A 17,136-nucleotide genomic window follows, 5' to 3' on the forward strand; every position below is an offset into this window, starting at 1 on the left:
GATGCCTGGCCTCTTTAGCTCTCCTGCTCTTCCATGTGCCAGGGTTCCTGCAGGGTTCCTGCTTATTTCTGTTCAAATTTTGGGCAAACTGATACTGGCTAAAGATGCTTAGCTAGAGCTGAAAGACAGTCATTGGGACCTTAACATTAGGATAGGAAAAGAAGCTGGCCAGCTTCTGCATCCCTCAGGCATCTCTGATGTCTCTGAGAAGACTGAAACCAGAACATCAGTTCATTCCACATTTACAGCCCTTCTAAGACCCAACCTGCCATCCCTGCTCTCCATCTCAGAGCTTATCCAGCAGGAGCAAGGAGGCACCTGCAGCTCTGCAGATAGAATAGGTCCCCAAATCTTAATCTCATTCATCCTTAAAGATGGATGATATGCAAGGACCTGTAGAGACCAGAGCCTGGAGCTGGGCAAGAAAATGCACATTAAGGGCTTCTGTACATTCTGAGTTTTAAGGAATACGAAAGGATGCAACAAAAGTCATCAGATCTGGTCTCAGTTTTCCTAAATCCAGTTCAGTCTGTCCAGGGTCTAGTGCCTAATTAGGAGTGCCAACACTCCCAGGAGGAATGTCAGAAGAACAAAAGTTCTGATTCCCATAGAGAGCCATCTCTGACATCTGTTGCTAGGAATCAATTTGTGTGAAGCTGTGTAAAGAATGACTATTGACAAATGGTCTGAAATGTACCCCATGTCTTTTTTAAGAAAAATTTTTAAAGATTTTATTTATTTATTCATGACAGACACAGAGAAAGAGACAGAGAGAGGCAGAGACACAGGCAGAGGGAGAAGCACGCTCCATGCAGGGAGCCCGAGGTGGGACTCGATCCTGGGTCTCTAGGATCACGCCCTGGGCTGAAGGCCACGTTAAACTGCTGAGCCACCCGGGCTGCCCTGTACCCCATGTCTTATTGTTCTCCTTGGCATTCAAGAACAGATCCCAAGCAATTTTTTTTCTTTCTTTTTTTAAGATTTTATTTCTTTATTATTTTTAAAAGATTTTATTTACTTATTCATGAGAGACACACACACAGAGAGGTAGAGATGCATGCAGACGGAGAAGCCGGCTCCGTGCACGGAGCCCAACGTGGGACTCCATCCCAGGTCTCCAGGATCAGGGCCTGGGCTAAAGGCGGCCCAAAACCGCTGAGCCACCCGGGGCTGCCCATTATTTCTTTATTATTGAGAGACAGAGACACGGAGACATAGGCAGAGGGAGAAGCAGGCTCTCTGTAGGGAGCCTGATGCAGGACTCGATCCCAGGACCCCAGGATCACTATCTGAGCCAAAGGCAGACTTTCAACGAACCACTGAGCCACCCAGGTGTCTCGATCCCCAACAATTCACAGAGGAGCAACCCTGTGCCCTCAGCATAGGTGGGACACCAGTCTGCAGATGCAGTCTGTAGGCAGGCCAGTCCTACTTAAAAGAGGGACACTGAAGCATAGACAGGCATACTGTACTTCCCAAAGAAGACACTCATGACTCATTACCTATGAGTGCCAGGAAATACAGAGGAATTATCTTTTCTTAGGTTTTGAGTATGGGTGTTTGGTTTACTCGGGATCCTTCTGGAATTTTTGCTAATGTAGGGGAACATAATCTATAAGGACCCAGTGCTCTGTTGGGGCAAGTATAAACAGATATTTTCATACAAAATTCAAATCGCATAATTTATACTTTACTTCATCCCTAGGGAATCCTGATTAATGAGGATTTTATTTGATGACCGTATTTAAATATAACTCACAGAGACCAGCTATGTGATAGGTCTGCACATCATCAAGCAGTTTCAGCTGTTGATGCAGGCTGCTGAGTGCCTCCGCCCTAAACAGCTGCAGTTGGTACTCAGCAACATTCTTTTGCTAACTGGCCTCGATTAGAAGGAAGAGACTGCAGAATGTGTTCTAAACACTGGCTCATGTTGGACTCTGGAAAGGCTGTCCTGTTCCCACGGCTCTAACTCGACTCTTAGTTCCAGTGGCCTTGCTATTGAACCAACACTTGATTTGCCCACTGTGGCTTTGACCCTCCTCCTCTCCTAGTCCCCATGAAGCTCCTTTGAAAATAGCCTATCATCTAGTACTTTTATTTTTGTAAATAGTAGCTTCAGCTATAATAAATATGGAGGAAGAGAAGTAGTAATAACAAAGATAATCATAATTAAAGACTTTTTAAAAACCTTAATTAGGTTTTTTTACTTGATGTATAGTTGACACAAAATGTTACATTAGTTTCAGGTGTTCAACCTAGTGATTCAACAACTATGTTATGCTATGCTTACCACAGGTGTAGGCACCATCTGTCACCATACAACACTATTACAATACCATTGACTATATTCCCTATGCTGGACCTTTTGTCCTCATGAATTATTCATCCCATAACTGGAAGCCTGTACCTCCTACTCCCTTTCATCCATTTTGTTCTCTGTATTTGTGGGTCTGTTTCTGCTTTCTGTTTATTCATTTGTTTTGTTTTTTACATTCCATATACAAGTGAATGCATATGGTATTTATCTTTCTCTGATTTATTTCACTTATCATGATACCCTTTAGGTCCATCCATGTTGTCACAAATGGCAAGATCACATTCTTTTTTAAAGTTGAGTAACATTCCATTATATATTCCATATATATGCATATATATATACACACTGTATTTGTATGAATTATGCTAGTTTTAAAAAATTAGCTAGGAAGCATCCCATTTCTACAATCTATGTAGATTATCTAGCGTAGGAAGTATCTGTTCATTGAAAATCCCAAAAGCATTTCCCTGTAAAACTATTTGGGCTGAAAAGTATACTTATTTCAAGAAAAATGAACAACTTCTCAATTTTTTCTCTATGGTAATGGCCTGTCAGTTTTTTTTCTATTTTTTAAAGTCAAATTTCACACACACCCTCCTTATTTTTTTAGTAATTTTAGATGTATAAAAAAATTCAGCAGATATAGTTTCACATACTTGCCCCCCCATCTTCTCATCACCCAGTAATTTCTCCTTTTATTATCATCTTGCCTTAGTGTGGTACCTTTATTGCAATTGATGAACAAATACCAATACATTATTAACTACAGTTCATAGTTTACATTAAAGTTAACTCTTTGTGTTATATAATTCTACAGGTTTTGAAAATTAATGTCATGTATCCACCATTATGGTATCATACAGAATATTTTCACTGCCTTAAAAAAAATCCCCCTGTGCTCCACCTGTTAATTCCTTCCTGTCCCCCCAAACCCTTGGCCAACCACTGATCTTTTTACTATCTCTAGGGTTGCCTTTTTAGATTGTCATATTGTCAGATCATCCAGTATATAGCTGTTTTAGACTGGCTTCTCTCATTTAGTAATACACATTTAAGGTTCCTCATGTCTTTTTTGTGGCTTAAATGCTCATTTCTGCTTATCACGGAATGATATGGCATTGTATGGATGTACCATAGTTTATCCACTCACCTATTGAAGAATATCCTAGTTATTTCTAGGTTTTGGAAATTATAAATAAAGCTTCTATAAACATTTACATGAAAGTTTTTGTGTAGATGTAAGTTTTCACCAGATATGAGTAAATATCTAGAAGCATGTTTGCTGCATAGTATGGTAAGTCTATGTTTCGCTTTATAAGAAACTGCCAAGTTGTCTTCCAAACTGGCTGTGCCATTTTGCATCCCCACCAGCAGTGATCCTTGTCAGCATTTGATGTTGCCAGTGTTTTGAATTTTTGCCTTTCTAGTAAGGATGTGGTGATCTCATTGCCATTTTAATTTGCAGTTTCCTAGTGACGTATGATATTCAGCATCTTTTTATATGCATATTTTCCATCTGTATATCTTCTTTGGTGAGGTATCTGTTTAGAAGTTTTGCTTACTTTTTAATTGGATTGTTTTCTTATTGTTGAATTTTACTAGTTCTTTGTATATTTTGATTACTAGTCCTTTATCAGGTATGTGTTCTGCAAGTATTTTCTCCCAGTATGTGGTTTGTCTTTTCATTCTCTTAGCCCAGTTTTCCAAAAGATTTTCATTTTAATCAAGTCTAACTTATCAGGTCACCCCCCCTACCCCAGTCCAGGCTCCCATGGACCATGCTTTTGGGGTTGTATCTAAAAAGTCATTGCCAAATCCAAGGTCATCTAGATTTTCTCTTATATTCTAAAATTTTTACAGCTTTGCATTTCACATTTAGGTATGTGATCCATTTGGGTTAATTTTTGTGAAAGGTGTCTGTGTCTATATCCTTTTTTTTTTTTTTGCATATGGGTATCTAATTTGTTCCAGCCCCATTTGCTGAAAAGATACTTCTCCATTGAATTGCTTTTGCTCCTTCATCAGAGCTCAGTTGCTGTATTTGTGTGGGTCTATTTTGGGGCTCTCTATTCTGTTGATCTCTTCTTTCTCCATTATCACTGTCTTGATTACTATAGCTTTATAGTAGGTCTTGAAGTCAGCTAGAGTCAGTCCTCCAGTTTTGTCTTCCTCTTTCTACCCCCACATCTCCTTCAACTTCTCCTTTATTCTGTATTGTGTTGGTTACTCCAGACTTTTCTTCCCCTATAAACCTTAGAATTAGTTGTGGTTTTTTTTTTATAGTCACAAAATAACTCGCTGGGATCTCAATTTGGATGTTGAATCTATAGATCAATTTTACTTTTCTTATCCATGAACATGAAATGTTTCTATTTATTTAGGTGTTTTATTTCTTTCATCAGTTTTAGGGCTTCTCTCATATAGATCCTGTACATGTTTTATTTGATTTATGCCTAAGTCTTTCCTTCTTTCAGTGCTAAATACCATTGTTTTTTATTTCAAATTCCAATTGTTGATTGCTAGCATACACAAAAGCAATTGATTTTTGTACATTAACCCTTTATCCTACAACCTTACTGTAATTATTTATTAGTTCCAGATGTGGATTTTTTCTTGTTGCTTTATATTTTTTGTTTTGTAGTTTATTAGAGATTTTTCTATATGTACACTCATGTTCTGCAAATAGACAGTTTTATTTCTTCCCAATCTGTATATTTTGTTTTATAGTAGAGAGGAATTACAGTAAAATGTTGAATAGGAGTGGTGAGAGAAGACCCCCTTGCCTTGTTCCCAATCTTAGGGGGAAAAATAAAGAAAAAAAATTTTTTAACCAGTAAGAATGATGTTAGCTGTGGGTTTTTGTAATGTTCTTTATCAAGATGAGTCAGTTCCTTTCTATGCCTAGTTTTCTGAGGCTTTTTTTTTTTTTTTGGTATGAATGGCTGTTGAATTTTATCAAATTTTTTCTGCATTGATTGATGTAACTGATTTTATATATTTTGTGTATATATACTTATATGTCCTAAAGTTTATATTTCTCAAGAAATTGTTTTTACCTCTCAGATTTTAACATTTATTTGTATAGTCATACATCAGATTCTTATGAATTTAAACATTTGTTCATTTAACAATTATTTATTGAACATGTACTCTGTTGAAGATATTACCCTCTGGTTGGAGAATACATTAATAAATGAGGCTGTATGAAAGTTTTGGGATAAGTTTGTATTTGGCATAAGGGAAGGTGAGAATGAGGAAGAAAGAACTGGAAAAAAGAATACCAAGAGGGAATTGGGCAACAGTAAATCAGAGAGGATGTGATATTTCCATCTCCCAACTTGTTTTCACGGCACTCTTAATTGAGGAATGGTCACTCCATAAGGGATAACTAACTGAATGATGGTAGGCATCTGGGATTTCTGCAGCTTCTAGTGTTCAGAATATCCAAACCCCTTCCACACACACACAAAAAAAATCACACACTACTTCATGATCCACTTCTTGTCCACCAGTTCAAATTATTCATGTCATTCCCTAGTCCATGCATATGCTGCTCCATTTGCCTCCACTGCTCTTTTCCCTCTTATCTGATGGGTCAACTCCTAATTATCTTTTATTTTCTTGAATACTCTCTCAGGGCCTAAACTGCTTCCATTAAATTGCATTCTAAATTATTTCCAGTCTTTCAGTGCTCTTTAAAAAAAACCTGTTTAGCTCTTTAACCTCCACCCAGTATTATACCTTCATTTGCCTAGTGTTCACTGTAGTTCTCACTGAATGACCAGTCTGTGCTGACCCAAGAATGAAATGCAGGGCCCTAAGATCTACTTACGATACAGACAATTTTCTAATCTCTTCTCCTCTAAGAAGATTTCATTATGTTAAAACTAGATCTGTTCTAAGGCTGAATGTGGAAATAAGGAAGTATGGAGAAAGACAATGTTTGTGTAAGGGAGTAACTATTTCAGTAGGACCTCAAGAAGATGGTTTTGATTTTCTCTGAGACAGAAGTTCATCTATCTGCTCCGAATGTGAGGAGGGTGTTAAAGGTTTGAATAACTGTTTTATTTTTTTTAAGATGTTATTTATTTATTCATGAGAGACACACAGAGAGAGAGAGGCAGAGACATAGGCAGAGGGAGGAGCAGGCTCCACGCAGGGAGCCTGATGTGGGACTTGATCCTGGAACCCCAGGATCATGCCCTGGGCCAAAGGCAGGCACTCAACCACTGAGCCACCTAGGCCCTAGGCCGTCCCAAGTTTGAATAACTGTTGTGGGAAATGGGGGAGGAAGCTGAGTACACACAAAAGATTTGGAGTAATGCTGAGGATGAAGTTGGAAACTGAGTATGTCAAATACGTTAAATTTTCTCCTGCAACATGCTGCACTTTGAAGGTACGAGTGAAGACTGGTGGTTGCACTGATCCAGGCTTTGCTGGGTACGGGTAGTCAGCAATGTGAGAATGTGATGCAGTACTGCAGCTTTGGCATTTGATAGTTACTTCATTTTTATTTTATTTTATTTATTTATTCATGAGAGAGAGAGAGAGAGGCAGAGGGAGAAGCAGGCTCCATGCAGGAAGCCCGATGTGGACTCGATCTGGGGCCTCCAGGATCACACCCTGGGTGGAAGGCAGGAGCTAAACCGCTGAGCCATCCAGACACCCCTTGATAGTTACTTCAAATCCTGGCTCTGCCTCTCATTATGTGAATTTGTGCAAATTCTTTAATCTTTTCAAACCTTATTCTATCCGGTATAAAATGGTGATGATAGTATGTACTTCCTAGATTCTAAAGATACTGAGTGGCCTACTGCGTACTATTCTTGGACCTGTAAATACAGCTGAGACCAAAAGATAAAAATTCCTGTCTTTTGGACGTAATAATTTAGTGGGGAGAAAACAAAAGATTCAAAAGATGGCAAAGTGGGCAGCCTGGGGGGCTCAGGTTTAGCGCCTGCCTTCAGCCCAGGGCGTGATCCTGGAGACCCGGGATCGAGTCCCGCGTCGGGCTCCCTGCATGGAGCCTGCTTCTCCCTCTGCCTGTGTCTCTGCCTCTCTCTCTCTCTCATGAAAAATAAGTAAAATAAAGAAAAATAATTTGTTAACTTGGTTCTCATTTTTCATAGTAAAAATGGAAAGATCGCATTAGAGGACCTCCTTTCTGGCTGATTCTAAGAGCAAGCCCCCTACCCCCACTCCCTTCTGCAACAGCTCATCCAATCAATCCTGTAACACCTGGTACCTGCAGTACGGGGGCTCCACTAAAGTCCAAGCCCGCCGTAACCCGGCTCAGGGACCGTCCACATTGCAGGGAGACCGGAGCCCCGCCCCCCAGCGGCCCAGCCGCTGCCCCTTCCCACCGCTTAACACCTGACCCCCGCCGCTGCACGCACGCACGCCCTCCAGGCATTTCCGGTTACTCCGCAGATTTTCTTCCGGGGCACTCCCTCGCGTCTGCACCGCCCCTCCGCCGCTGTTTAGAGGCCATTGATTGGCTCTTTCTATGAGGAAGCCGAGAATTTCCCGGCGCTGATTGGCTTCCGTCATTGTTGATGGGTTAGTTACAAACAAGGCGTGCCTGGTCTCCGTGGTAACGCCGTGCCGACAGCCCTGATTGGTCGCGGGCCTAATCCCGTCTTCCGTCCCGACTGCGAGTGGTTGAGTCCCCCTGACGGGGCGCGGCGGCGGTAGGTGCCGCGCACGGGATTCCCGAGCTGACGTGGCTCGCGTTTGGGAGGGGGCCCCCGGTGCCTCCGGCCGCACGCTCTCCCAGGTGAGTCCTCCCTTCCTTGAGTCCTTTAACGGTCACCCCCGTCCGCGGGGGCCGCCGCCGAAGCGGCCACTCTCGGGTCCCCTCCCTGCCCGCTCCTCTTCCCGATTCCGTCCGGGATCCGGCCCTACACACGCCTCCCTTCAACCCACCAGGCCTAGTTCTGGCTGCTCACAAGCAAGCGGGCCCCGTCGCAGGGCTTCGTGGGCTCTCCCCGCGCGGCCCGCCCCTTGCCCAGGACGTTTCTTCTCCGGGAGCGACGGAGACGTCTGTCTGGTCAGTCCTGTCAGTTCGGCCTCGCTGAGGCCGCCGCGGGTACGCAGCAGGCTGACGTCGGGGAGAACCTGCCCGCCCCTCCCCCACCCCCACCCCCACCCCCCCGCGGCGCTCAGGCCCTAAACAAACTTAGTTTCCGGAAAGGGAGGCGGGACCCAAAGGAGTCCAAGCTCTGGAAGGCGGAGATGACAGAAAACGGTGACGACGGATAGAACACCAGAGGGGGCCTGTCAGACGATCCTGCGTAAGGACGTGCTGGCGAGAGATTCGGAGACAGGAACGAGCTCGGCGGTGCCATCCGCACGACCCTCCCAGGAATCAGACGTGGGCGGGCCGTTAGAAGAAAGGCAACCCCGAAGAAAGTTCTGGAGGAAAGAGAACTGGATTTGGTGGTGTGGAGGATGCCCCTCTGCTGAAGGGGAGGGCTGTGTCGGGGAGACGGGAGGCTGAGTCCCCTGACCAAAGAGGAATGTAGTTGTCTGACTTATTTAAGGAGTTCCAGTTGGTCTGTGGTGACAGGACGGTTTAGGTGAGGGGCAGGGATATTTAGAGTCACTGGGTCAGTCCTTGGGCCTGTGGCGGTAGTTGGAAGCTTTCTGAGCTTTTGAAGAATCTTAGAGGGCAGCCCGGGTGGCTCAGCGGCTGAGCATCTGCCTTCGGCCCAGGGCATGACCTCGGGGTCCTGGGATCGAGTCCCCCCTCGGGCTCCCTGCATGGAGCCTGCTTCTCCCTCCGCCTGTCTCTCTCTCTTTCTCTCTCTCTCTCTCTCTCTCTCTCATGAACAAATAGATAAAATCTTTTTTTAAAAAAAAAGGTTAAAAAAAAATAAAAGAGCCTTACAGTTCTTTGCGAGATGGCAGTGGAGAACTCCTCAGAGAAAGGCCCAAGAAGGCCTTTCCAGAAACATAAAAGTAACTAAATCTATGCGGTTCAGAATGACTATGAATAGTCAGACCCAGGTTAAGTTGGAAATGGCAAGCTTTGGTCGTGGAATAGACACAGGAAAAAGTTGGAGACCTAAAAAGTTGCAAATCTTATACACCGATCGTTTCACCGGCTTTTCCATTTTCATCCCTTAGGATCGGGGGATGGACGTCTAACTAATGCACCTGTCTTCCCTGCATGACATTTGACCACATCTGTAGTTCCTAAACATTTTTTTTTTTTGCAAAAGCTATTAGTAAAACATTTTTGAGTAAGCATATCCCAAATATATTTAGTTATGGATAACGGTGTACATAGCACAGTAAATATGTTATATACAAGATCATATTTTTTATGATTTTATTTATTTATTCATGAGAGACACAGAGAGAGAGAGAGAGAGAGGCAGAGACACAGGCAGAGGGAGAAGCAGGCTCCAGGCAGGGAGTCCGACGTGGGACTCGAACTGGAATCTCCAGGATCATGCCCTGGGCCGAAGGCGGCGCTAAACCGCTAAGCCACCCGGGCTGCCCTACAAGATCGTATTTAAAAGATGAAAAAAAAAATTCCTGCCTACACTCTAGACACTGCCAACCCAATTTGGGGACCACATAAAGTCGTTTACTTAATTTACAAGAAGGCTGTCTACATTTCTAAGGACCTTCAGGCTGGATGGGTGAACTTTTTTTTTTTTTTTTGAGGTTCTTCTGGGATAGAACCTCCTAAAAATCATCTTTAGGAGATAATTTTTTCCCCCTTTCTGCTTGACTCTTAGAGGCCCCCTCCCTTTCCCCTTTTTGCATTAATGGTTAGTTAAAGGGATATTGATTTTACTCATAAAAAAATAAATCATTCATAAACTTCTCTTGGTTAAGTACTAAGAATAAATTATTTGGAATGCATTGCACCTCCGATCATTATATACTAGTCTGTTTTTAGGAACCAGTATATAAAAGGTTAGGCTCAGTAATGCTATACTTTTAATTAAGCCACGTAAAAATCAGCAATATGTACGTTTGGTAAAATGAAATTCAATACAAAAGGATATAATATAAAAAATATATCTTTCTCCTTTTTTCCCCCATTTCCCACTTCCCAGAAGTAAAGCACTGTAGAGAATTTATTTCTTTGAAAGAAACTTTCTGATGATACTCAAGCACTTATATGTACTCTTCCTTTTTCTCTCCCTCAAGTGGAATCATGATACACTTAACCATTCTCTACTTTTCTTTTCTCTCTTAATACTATAAGATATTTTTTCTCTATCCATAAGTATTAAACTACCTCATAGAAATATTAAAATGTATTTAGTGTGTCCCCTATTGGTGGACATTGGATTGTATTCAGTTATTGGCCATCACAACCACTGCTGTACATCCATATACTTATATCCTTGTGTCCTTGTGCGAACCTGTCTGTGGTATAAATGTGGGATTCTTGGGCCATATCACCCTGAATCATTTTATTTTAGTTTCTGTAGTCAAAAAAGAGTACTTCTAGAACTGTAAGTACGTATATGAGTGCTCTCATGACCCCAGCTCTGCTTTCCGCCCCAATGAAGAATGTGTTGAGGTTACTGAGAAAATGGATTATCTTTTTTGTATATCTCCACTGGCCAAGAAGCTTTATGGAGCTCTGTGACTAGTCAAATTATAGGATCTCCCTTATGCTGCAGTTTACTCATCCTAAAACTGTGGATATTGATAGTGCCTCCTTATTGGGGTTGTTTTAATAATAAAAAAAGTAATGAGGATAGATTAAGTTTTTATATGCAAAGCTGTTGAAACAGAACTTAGTGTATAGTGGTGCTTTTATAAATTATAGCTACCATTTACTTCTAAATTTTTTAATGAAAATAGTTTTTGTCATGAAAATTAGCTTTTAATTTCATAGTTATAAAATATGTCATAATATTGGATATGCTTTTTCCCACTATATAGTACCATTCTCTCTCAGCTCCGTTTTTAAACTGATTGAGAATTAAAGAAAACTACTGAGGCTCAACCAAGTATACATTAAATAAATTTGAGGAGTGGCTTGGAGAGCTCACCATTTTCTGTGTTGTTTTTGTGGGAAGATGTGATTTATATCGCAAAGCAAACAGATGTGCACCCAGGCATGCACTGTCTTCAGTGTCTTCAGTTATTTCCTTTGTACTAAATTCTCTGTGGCTAGGGACATGCTTTTTTTTTCTTTTTACATTTTTGTGTCTCCCAGCATTATGCTTCATGCCAAGTAGGTATTTTCAAGATAATTATTTATAGCAAGCAGTGAAGACTATGAGAAAATAATACTTCTAAAATTCCAGGTGCCACCTCAACATACTAATGTCGAGATCCTGTGGCAGCGTTTGTGGAAGGTGGAGCCAGCATTGACTTTGGAAGATTGTTTTATTTGCCTAAGTGTTTTATTGAAGGTTGGCCTTGGCATGGAACCTTTTATTTTTTTCTTTTTCCAAGTTGCTACTCATGATTCTGGTGCTTTATGAAACAGTAGTAAGAGCATTTTGTCCAAGAGTTACATATATTTCTGACATGAATTTATTACTGTGAACATAAGTATTTTTCCTTTTATTAATTTTTATATATACATTTGCCCATTTCTGTCCTACAGTGAGCCTCCACAGGGATATCCATCCTTTTTCATTTAGCTTAAGCATGACTACTTAGTGTCTCTTTTGCTCTCAAGTTCTCAACCTTTGAACTACCTAAAGCACTTAAATGTGCCTGAGATGCCCTTTCCAATTACATTTCCATATTATTCCTTTTATGTCAACAGCTATACAAATCACTCTTGAATCATGGAGTCATAATACTGGTCATTAGAGTGCTTCTTGTCACCCTTCTTCATTTGAAGATGAGGAAACTGTAAATTAACTTACTTAGCAGAGTACAGCCTCTTTTTTTGGGAGCCAGAACTGAAATCTCAGTTTCTGGTTCCTGATTTGCTGTTCTTTCCACTATAGTACTTACTCTCTCATGGACCTCTTGGATTATTGAATCAATCTATGAGAAACTCCTTTACTTTTACCTGAAATGGTACATCCTGAATACGAATCTTTTTTCTTTTTTTCAAATATACTTATTTTTAAACAGTTGTGTGAGAAAAGTAACCCACTTTTCATTTGAGGAGCTTTTTATCTTACTCCGTAATGCTCATTTAGTGGACAGACTTTGAAATGTATTAATTGCTCTGAGTGTCCGTTTTCCTTATCTTAAAATGGTGATGATGGTAACATTGATCTTGCAGATTTTGTGAGGATTATAGAAAAATGTATATAAAGTGGTACATATTGCTCAATAATTGTTACCATTAATATTATCATTGTCCTATGTTCATTTGTATATGTCCTTCATGTGCTGTAATTTTCAGTAGGATGCTGGTGGAGACATACCTTCCTAGGGACGATGAATCAGAATCTCCTGCATGGTAGTAGTGTTGGATTCCAGTGGTAGGGAGAGAGGAAGATGGAGTCTTAGTTTGAGAAGACATCCAGGATTTTAATTGTATATTTGGAAAATGAAAAAAATACTTTCCCAATAGACATTACATAACCATTACAATATTCTTGGCTAATGGTGATATACAAAAGATTTTATTTAGGACATACCACCTTGGTTATGTACATACGTGCATATGTTTGCCTACACATGATAGTTTTACATTTCTCTAAAGGGTCTGTGGTTTTAGAATGATTGAGAACATTGCCAGAATGTCTGAAATCCCAGTACTTTTCTATTTAGCCCTAAAGATAGTAGCAGTAGCTACTAGGATCCAAACTACTTAGAGCAGAAAGTGTGGGTGCAAACAGCAGGGCTATGATAGAGGAGGGTTGGAGGTTGGTTGGAGAATCTGAAGTGGAAAATGGCCAGTGATCAAGATATTTATAGGTCATGGTATGTGATCTATCCAAGAGTTAAGTCCAGTAACTCCCTCTAGCTAGTAACTGATTTTTTAAAACCTTTTTAGTGTAAAAGACAATCAAGTACAAAAAAGCACACCAAAAATATATAGTTTAATGAATTGTTAGGTGAGCATTCTTACAGTAACCATGAGGTCAAAAAATCTGCCTTTGTTAGTCATCTGAGAAATTCCTCCACCTGCTTTCCTTCTTTTCATTGTTATCACTTCCCTGTGGTGTCTCTCTGGTTTTATCACCCAATATGAATCTTATCCTCTCCCACCTCCCGTTTTTAAACTTGGTATCTCTTAAGTCTTTTCCTTTCAATTTCTGTGGAAGACCCTAGACTTTTTGACACTCTCAGAATTTTACTATCATGGGGCAATTCAGCATATTCCTGTGTCCTTTGCATTTCCTGAAAATTGGCAGCTGGATTCAGAGACTTCCTCACACTGAGGTTTGATCTCTGCCAAGATTATAGGTGGTGTTATATTCTTTCATCAGAGGATTCATAATGTCTGGGTTTGTTCTTTTTGTTATCAGCTGTTGATACTCAGTGTCTACATCCATGATTTCACAAGGAGATGCAAAATAGTAGACTAAATATTCCAAGTCTACCATCTTGTTTTCATTTATTAGCTGAATAATTTATGAGGAGATGGATCCCCATATCTGCTATTTGGTTCCTGAATGATAAAGTTCAAATAGAAAAAAATAGAAAAGACCAGATTAATCCTTGACTTGGCTAGTTTTCAAGATATTTAGATGATGACTAGTTTAATATTATGAACTTGGAATTTAAATATTTTTCGTTGGTTTCAATACATTGCAATTCATATTCTTCTTGGAAACTCACTTGATCCTTTGGTCCAGAGAACCTCCTCAATTTGGCTCCCAGGTCTCTTGACTAGTTAATCTTTGATATCTTCTTTGTTATTTTGTATGACAAGATGTTTCAGGCTTCTTTTGTACATTTCCTACTTCAGAACTGGAATTAGCCATTTCTCTAAGAAGCTCTGTTATTAAAAAAAATTTTTTTTAATGAGAAATAGTATTGAAATACCTCAGTATAACATTAGAGATGTTCACTGCTTCTCAGTTTGTCATTATTTTTAAGCCTTTTCAGTGGACAGAGCTAATAAGAAAATGGATGTACTAAGGTAAAATACCTTGTAAGTTCATACTGATATTTTCAATTCAAATTCAAGGTCAGGTTTTATCTTGAGGTTCTTAATTTCTTGTTTTATACCTGTATTTCCTTTTTTTATACTGAAAATCTGATAGAATTACTATGCCTGTTAATTGCTCACTTTATTTTTTTATTATCATATTTTTTTGCTGTTGTTCCTAGTCTGAGTAAAAGTTTATTAGGCAATCAGTATATATTTGATACATATTAAGTGCAATACTTTTTTTTTAACAGTAGTGATTTTTAAAAAATTTTTATTTATTTATGATAGTCACACAGAGATAGAGAGAGAGAGGCAGACACATAGGCAGAGGGAGAATCAGTCTCCATGCACCGGGAGCCCGATCGCGCCCTGGGCCAAAGGCAGGCGCCAAACCGCTGCGCCACCCAGGGATCCCTAAGTGTAATACTTTTAATACATGTTCTTTTTTTCATCTAATGCATATTCTAGAGGAAATCAATTATATAACATAGAGAGTAATCAACAAAAATCTTTTTAGAATTTCATTAAATTTATTTTTAAGTTTTAAAATTGTATTTAAATTCAATTAATTAACATAATGTATTATTAGTTTCACAGGTAGAGGTCAGTGATTCATCGGTCTTATATAATACCCATTGCATAACGTGCCTCCTTAATGTCTATCACCCAGTTACCTCATCCCTCCTCTCCCCCAGCAACCCTTAATTGTTTCCTATGATTAAGAGTCTCTTATGGTTTGTCTCCCTCTCTGATTTCATCGTGTTTTATTTTTCCTCTCTTCCCCTGTGATCCTTTGTTTTGTTTCTTAAATTCCACGTATGAATGAGATATGAAAGCTGTCTTTCTCTGATTGACATTTCACTTAGCATAATATTCCCTAGTTCTATCCACATCATTGCAAATGGCAAGATTTCATTTTTTTGATGGCTGAGTAGTATTCCATTGTGTGTGTATATACACACACACACACACACACACATTCACACACCCCACATCTTCTTTATCCATTCATCTGTTGATGGACATCTGGGCTCTTTCTATAGTTTGGGTATTGTTGGCATTGCTGCTATAACATTGGGGTGCAGTTGCCCCTTCGGATCACTACAGTTGTATCTTTGGGGTAAATACTCAGTAGTGCAATTGCTGGGTCATACGGTAGCTTTATTTTCAACTTTTTGAGACACCTCCATACTGTTTTCCAGAATGGCTGTACCAGCTTGCATGCCCACCAACAGTGTACAAGGGTTCCCCTTTCTCTATGTCCTCGCCAACACCTGTTGTTTCCTGACTTGTTAATTTTCACCATTCTGAGTGGTATGAGGTGGTATTGGATACTAGCCCTCTATGTGATAAGTCATTTGCAAATAATTTTCTCTCATTCTGTAGGTTGTCTTTTGGTTTTGTCCACTGTTTCCTTTGCTGTGCAAAAGCTTTTTATCTTGATGAAGTCCCAATAGTTCATTTTTGCCTTTGTGTCCCTTGCTTTTGGAGGTGTGGTTAGTAAGAAGTTACTGCGGCTGAAGTCACAGAGATTGCTGCCTGTGTTCTTTAGGATTTCGATGGATTCCTGTCTCACAGTTAGGTCTTTTATCCATTTTGAACCTTTTTGTATATGGTGTGATCAAATGGTCCATTTTCATTCTTTTGCATGTTGCTGTCCAATTTTCTCAACATCATTTGTTGAAGAGACTCTTTTTCCCATCGGGTATTCTTTCCAGCTTTGTCAAAGATAAGTTGACCATAGAGCTGAGGATCCATTTCTGGGTTCTCTATTCTGTTCCATTGATCTTTGTGTCTTTTTTGTAACAGTACCATAGTGTCTTGGTGATTACTGCTTTGTAATAGAGCTTGAAGTCCAGAATTGTGATGCCACCAGTTTTGGTTTTCTTTTTCAACTTTCCTCCGGCTGTCCAGGGTCTTTTCTGGTTCCATAACAGCTCATTTACTTTAATTCCACGTGACACATACACAATTGTGAAGGAATAACAATACTGATACAACCACCAGTGATTTTGGTTATTGAAAAACAGTTCTAAAAAGTTTTTTTTGCGTCTGTTATTTACATCTTCCATTTTTCTTTATGGTAGTCCCATATATGGTCAGAGTATGTAATTATTAAGTATTATGTTCTCTCTGTCCCAGTCTTAGTTCTACAAGTAACTATATATTTAGTGCTTACCACCAGTTTTTATGATGATGGTTCTTTAGTCATTTTAATTGTCTCAAGCTTTCTCTTTAATAGATGCCTTAGGAAGGCTCATGGGAAAATTTTGGATGAATTTTCTTGCATGCTTTCTGTGCTTTTTATATCTGAAGGTCATTTTTGCTGAAAATAAAATCCTTGGCTCACATTTTCTTTCCTTGAATATCTCAAATCTGTAACTCCAGTTTTTTTCTGGCAAAAATATTGCAGTTGAAAAGTCTGAGGGTAGTCTTATTTCCTTTTTTAAAAATTTACGTGACATGATCTTTTGGCCTAAATCTTAATGGATAATTTTTAAATCCATTAATTTTACCGGAATGTCTTGTTGGTTGTTCTGGGTTGATATTCTCTGTTACATAGCAGCCTTTTTCAATATGTAGCTTCAAACTTCAGAAATTTAAAATTTTAGTTAAGTGTTCTCCAATTATGCTTTTGTGTGTGTGTGTGTGTGTGTTTTTTTTTTTTTTTTTTTTCCTGTAACTCTGCTTTTCTTCTTCAGGGAATTTGTTCACAATGCTCATCATCAATCTTTATCACTTTCTCCTGATTTCTTTTTTATTGCTTGCT

At 39.7% G+C, this 17,136-nt stretch overlaps 1 protein-coding gene across 3 annotated transcripts in view; it reads left to right on the plus strand.

Moving 5' to 3' along the window:
• Nucleotides 1-7,953: 7,953 nt before the first annotated feature.
• Nucleotides 7,954-17,136, plus strand: part of GOLGB1 (golgin B1) — a 90,153-nt gene continuing 80,970 nt past the window's right edge. For all 3 annotated transcript variants that reach the window (XM_055316012.1, XM_055316013.1, XM_055316014.1), the window contains exon 1: nt 7,954-8,096. The gene's annotated coding sequence lies outside the window, so the exon portion shown is untranslated. The remainder of the gene's footprint in view (nt 8,097-17,136) is intronic.

Source organism: Nyctereutes procyonoides, unplaced genomic scaffold (genome assembly GCF_905146905.1).
Source record: "Nyctereutes procyonoides isolate TBG_1078 unplaced genomic scaffold, NYPRO_anot_genome, whole genome shotgun sequence".
Lineage (NCBI taxonomy): Eukaryota > Metazoa > Chordata > Mammalia > Carnivora > Canidae > Nyctereutes > Nyctereutes procyonoides.